We start from the raw sequence: 5,494 nt of genomic DNA on the forward strand, positions 1-5,494 counted from the left end.
TATTCCAGCCAAAATTGTAATCTACATGGAAGCATTTTAATTTTGAATAGAAGCATTTTTGTAATATACATGTATTAGCTAAAATGCTTCTAATTAAATGCTGTAGCTGTTTCAATATTTAATATGCACTGTGCCCCAGCATTATCAATACAGTGCTTCCTCAGAGAGCCTAAGTTGCTTGTACCATCTGGTAAAGACTCATTTTTGTTAATTTCTGACATGATAGAAGCCCTACTGGGGATCTGAGCAGCTGCAGTATTGAAAATGCTGGTGCACTGAGAATATCTATTATTCACATGCACGTGCAGAGAAAAATATTAACACTAGAACAGCAATAACTTTTGCTAGAAGCATTTTAGCTAATACGCGTATATTGAGAATATGTTTCTAATCAAAGATGTAATTTATCTATGTGCATTTAAATTTTGAGCATAATGTCCCTTTAAGTAACATTTGCTAAAAATGTATTTTATATCCGTAACAGGGACATGTCAAAATGTGCTATATTTTCGGATTCTTTATTACTCAAGGGTTAACTAAAATACTTGTCTTAAAACAGTATTCTTCTGTTGAGGAAGGAGAGAAAAGGGGGCTTCAAATTAGAGGACTGGTGGTAGCAGAGAGACTGACAGAATATCTCAAGGTAAGCATTGTCAGTTCCTTGCCATTGATGTATTTTGACCGGTTAAGGTTACTGGTTGATCCAAGCTTAAAGATAACAGAATGCAAGAAACCTTCTCATTGGCCAATTCTGGCAGATAAATGAAAACATTTTCTAGTCATGATTTACACTTGTGGTTAACCAGCTATCGTTTGTAAGGGTTGTATTTATCCCATTACGCCTGCTGATTACACTGAATAACCTTTGAACTTATTTCTTAAAAAGAAATTTGAAAAAAAGCCATAGAACAGACAGCTCCCAAAAGTCACCCTTTTTTCCTTCTCAAAGCTAGAAAAGAGACTCACGTATGAAATTGCGTATTTGTTCACAACACAAGCAGACTCTATGGGTCCATGTGCACCCCAAGACACATGGCATTGTCTTAATCAGCAACCTCACAAAACTTGCCGTGACCCGGATTCGAACCAGGGTTGCTGCGGCCACAACGCAGAGTACTAACCACTATACAATCACGGCACAACGGCTGCGCTGACAACAGCGACTGCAGGAATGCCTAAGAGTATTACACTGAAGTCACTGACCACCGTAGAAATAGTCGTAAGTCGGTTACATTTTGGTTTTGGTTTTGTGCTGTGTCTGTTGTTTTGTTTTTTTTTTCTTTTTTTTTCGTTTTTTTTTCTTTCGTAGACTCTTTCTTCAATTAACAGCCTTTGCTTTCCAGACACCATTTTCTTGGCAGTTATCTTTCCCCTTAAAACACTTCTAGATTGAAGAACTTGATCTCTTCTACTTGTGTTGTCTATCCATGGCTGCATTCTAAAGCAATGTTTTTTAAGCACGTAGGGAAATGTAGTAACAGGGAATCAGGGCAACTCTCTTCAGCGTATGTTATCAAAATATTCCATACTGTAAGAACAAAAGCTCTCTAACTTAAAATAAAAAAAATGAATACAATTCTTGTAGAGATAATCCAAGGCCCATAAACTAGGTCACTGCAGGAACCTCAGTTTGCTTTGAAAATGTAAGGAACAATTAGCTGCTCAAAAGCCACAAGCCAGGTAGGAGTCGAACCTACAATCTTCTGATCCGTAGTCAGACGCGTTATCCATTGCGCCACTGGCCCACGTGGGCGTTATATGCCAGCTGACGAGTCTGATGATGATTGTGGCTTGAGATTGACTAGCTCAAACGCTCTCGTTGGTGGAGAAGTGTTTATTGGCATTCACTTTCACATGTTTGGATATAACAAATCTGGCCTTAATTTACTTGGGACTTTCTCTAACCTTGTGCATCTAATGTTGAAAATGTCTGGTGCAATTTACCATCAGTAGAAAGGATGGCCTTTTTGAGAATATATAAATATATATATATATATATAAATATAGATATAGATATATAAATATTTGTTTGTGTGTGTGTGTGTATTTGTATATTTATCTATCTATCTATATATAGATATATGTACATACATAAAAACACATAACTTTTATATTGTAGAACATTTTACTTTAAGAGTTTTTTTCAATTAAGGAACATTTGCTAAAAATGTATTTCATATCCGTAACAGGGACATGTCAAAATGTGCTATATTTTCGGATTCTTTATTACTCAAGGGTTAACTAAAATACTTGTCTTAAAACAGTATTCTTCTGTTGAGGAAGGAGAGAAAAGGGGGCTTCAAATTAGAGGACTGGTGGTAGCAGAGAGACTGACAGAATATCTCAAGGTAAGCATTGTCAGTTCCTTGCCATTGATGTATTTTGACCGGTTAAGGTTACTGGTTGATCCAAGCTTAAAGATAACAGAATGCAAGAAACCTTCTCATTGGCCAATTCCGGCAGATAAATGAAAACATTTTCTAGTCATGATTTACACTTGTGGTTAACCAGCTATCGTTTGTAAGGGTTGTATGTATCCCATTACGCCTGCTGATTACACTGAATAACCTTTGAACTTATTTCTTAAAAAGAAATTTTAAAAAAAAGCCAGAGAACAGACAGCTCCCAAAAGTCACCCTTTTTTCCTTCTCAAAGCTAGAAAACAGACTCACATATGAAATTGCGTATTTGTTCACAACACAAGCAGACTCTATGGGTCCATGTGCACCCCAAGACACATGGCATTGTCTTAATCAGCAACCTCACAAAACTTGCCATGACCCGGATTCGAACCGGGGTTGCTGCGGCCACAACGCAGAGTACTAACCACTATACGATCACGGCACGACGGCTGTGCTGACAACAGAGACTGCAGGATTGCCTAAGAGTATTACGCTGAAGTCACTGACCACCGTCGAAATAGTCGTAAGTCGGTTACATTTTGGTTTTGTGCTGTGTCTGTTGTTTTGTTTTTTTTTTTTTCTTTCTTAGACTCTTTCTTCAATTAACAGCCTTTGCTTTCCAGACACCATTTTCTTGGCAGTTATCTTTCCCCTTTAACACTTCTAGATTGAAGAACTTGATCTCTTCTACTTGTGTTGTCTATCCATGGCTGCATTCTAAAGCAACGTTTTTTAAGCACGTAGGGGAAATGTAGTAACAGGGAATCAGGGCAACTCTCTTCAGCGTATGTTATCAAAATATTCCATACTGTAAGAACAAAAGCTCTCTAACTGTTAAAATAAAAAAATGAATACAATTCTTGTAGAGATAATCCAAGGCCCATAAACTAGGTCACTGCAGGAACCTCAGTTTGCTTTGAAAATGTAAGGAACCAATTTTCAAAGCAATTTTCAACACAAACAAATATTTATATATCTATATCTATATCTATATTTATATATATATATATATATATATATATATATATATATAAATATAGATATAGATATAGATATATAAATATTTGTTTGTGTGTGTGTGTGTATTTGTATATTTATCTATCTATCTATATATAGATATATGTACATACATAAAAACACATAACTTTTATATTGTAGAACATTTTACTTTAAGAGTTTTTTTTCAATTAAGGAACATTTGCTAAAAATTTATTTTATATCCGTAACAGGGACATGTCAAAATGTGCTATATTTTCGGATTCTTTATTACTCAAGGGTTAACTAAAATACTTGTCTTAAAACAGTATTCTTCTGTTGAGGAAGGAGAGAAAAGGGGGGCTTCAAATTAGAGGACTGGTGGTAGCAGAGAGACTGACAGAATATCTCAAGGTAAGCATTGTCAGTTCCTTGCCATTGATGTATTTTGACCGGTTAAGGTTACTGGTTGATCCAAGCTTAAAGATAACAGAATGCAAGAAACCTTCTCATTGGCCAATTCCGGCAGATAAATGAAAACATTTTCTAGTCATGATTTACACTTGTGGTTAACCAGCTATCGTTTGTAAGGGTTGTATGTATCCCATTACGCCTGCTGATTACACTGAATAACCTTTGAACTTATTTCTTAAAAAGAAATTTGAAAAAAAAAGCCAGAGAACAGACAGCTCCCAAAAGTCACCCTTTTTTCCTTCTCAAAGCTAGAAAACAGACTCACGTATGGAATTGCGTATTTGTTCACAACACAAGCAGACTCTATGGGTCCATGTGCACCCCAAGACACATGGCATTGTCTTAATCAGCAACCTCACAAAACTTGCCGTGACCCGGATTCGAACCGGGGTTGCTGCGGCCTTAACGCAGAGTACTAACCACTATACGATCACGGAACCAATTAGCTGCTCAAAAGCCACGAGCCAGGTAGGAGTCGAACCTACAATCTTCTGATCCGTAGTCAGACGCGTTATCCATTGCGCCACTGGCCCACGTGGGTATTATATGCCAGCTGACGAGTCTGATGATGATTGTGGCTTGAGATTGACTAGCTCAAACGCTCTCATTGGTGGAGAAGTGTTTATTGGCATTCACTTTCACATGTTTGGATATAACAAATCTGGCCTTAATATACTTGGGACTTTCTCTAACCTTGTGCATCTAATGTTGAAAATGTCTGGTGCAATTTACCATCAGTAGAAAGGATGGCCTTTTTGAGTATATATAAATATATATATATATATATATATATATATATATATATATATATATATATATAAATATAGATATAGATATAGATATATAAATATTTGTTTGTGTGTGTGTGTGTATTTGTATATTTATCTATCTATCTATATATAGATATATGTACATACATAAAAACACATAACTTTTATATTGTAGAACATTTTACTTTAAGAGTTTTTTTCAATTAAGGAACATTTGCTAAAAATGTATTTTATATCCGTAACAGGGACATGTCAAAATGTGCTATGTTTTCGGATTCTTTATTACTCAAGGGTTAACTAAAATACTTGTCTTAAAACAGTATTCTTCTGTTGAGGAAGGAGAGAAAAGGGGGGGCTTCAAATTAGAGGACTGGTGGTAGCAGAGAGACTGACAGAATATCTCAAGGTAAGCATTGTCAGTTCCTTGCCATTGATGTATTTTGACCGGTTAAGGTTACTGGTTGATCCAAGCTTAAAGATAACAGAATGCAAGAAACCTTCTCATTGGCCAATTCCGGCAGATAAATGAAAACATTTTCTAGTCATGATTTACACTTGTGGTTAACCAGCTATCGTTTGTAAGGGTTGTATGTATCCCATTACGCCTGCTGATTACACTGAATAACCTTTGAACTTATTTCTTAAAAAGAAATTTGAAAAAAAAGCCAGAGAACAGACAGCTCCCAAAAGTCACCCTTTTTTCCTTCTCAAAGCTAGAAAACAGACTCACGTATGAAATTGCGTATTTGTTCACAACACAAGCAGACTCTGTGGGTCCATGTGCACCCCAAGACACATGGCATTGTCTTAATCAGCAACCTCACAAAACTTGCCGTGACCCGGATTCGAACTGGGGTTGCTGCGGCCACAACG

The 5,494-nt window shown here is 36.4% G+C and overlaps 4 non-coding genes across 4 annotated transcripts; all 4 read right to left on the reverse strand.

Annotated features, from left to right (window-relative positions):
• Positions 1 to 1,066: 1,066 nt before the first annotated feature.
• TRNAH-GUG (transfer RNA histidin (anticodon GUG)) lies at positions 1,067 to 1,138 on the reverse strand. The gene has a single exon. It is a non-coding gene; the product is annotated as a tRNA-His (tRNA).
• Positions 1,139 to 1,672: 534 nt separating this feature from the next.
• Positions 1,673 to 1,745, reverse strand: TRNAR-ACG (transfer RNA arginine (anticodon ACG)). The gene has a single exon. It is a non-coding gene; the product is annotated as a tRNA-Arg (tRNA).
• A 1,027-nt stretch (positions 1,746 to 2,772) lies between these two features.
• On the reverse strand, positions 2,773 to 2,844 carry TRNAH-GUG (transfer RNA histidin (anticodon GUG)). The gene has a single exon. It is a non-coding gene; the product is annotated as a tRNA-His (tRNA).
• A 1,467-nt stretch (positions 2,845 to 4,311) lies between these two features.
• Positions 4,312 to 4,384, reverse strand: TRNAR-ACG (transfer RNA arginine (anticodon ACG)). Its single transcript has one exon. It is a non-coding gene; the product is annotated as a tRNA-Arg (tRNA).
• Positions 4,385 to 5,494: the final 1,110 nt, after the last annotated feature.

Source organism: Bombina bombina, chromosome 6 (assembly GCF_027579735.1).
Source record: "Bombina bombina isolate aBomBom1 chromosome 6, aBomBom1.pri, whole genome shotgun sequence".
Lineage (NCBI taxonomy): Eukaryota > Metazoa > Chordata > Amphibia > Anura > Bombinatoridae > Bombina > Bombina bombina.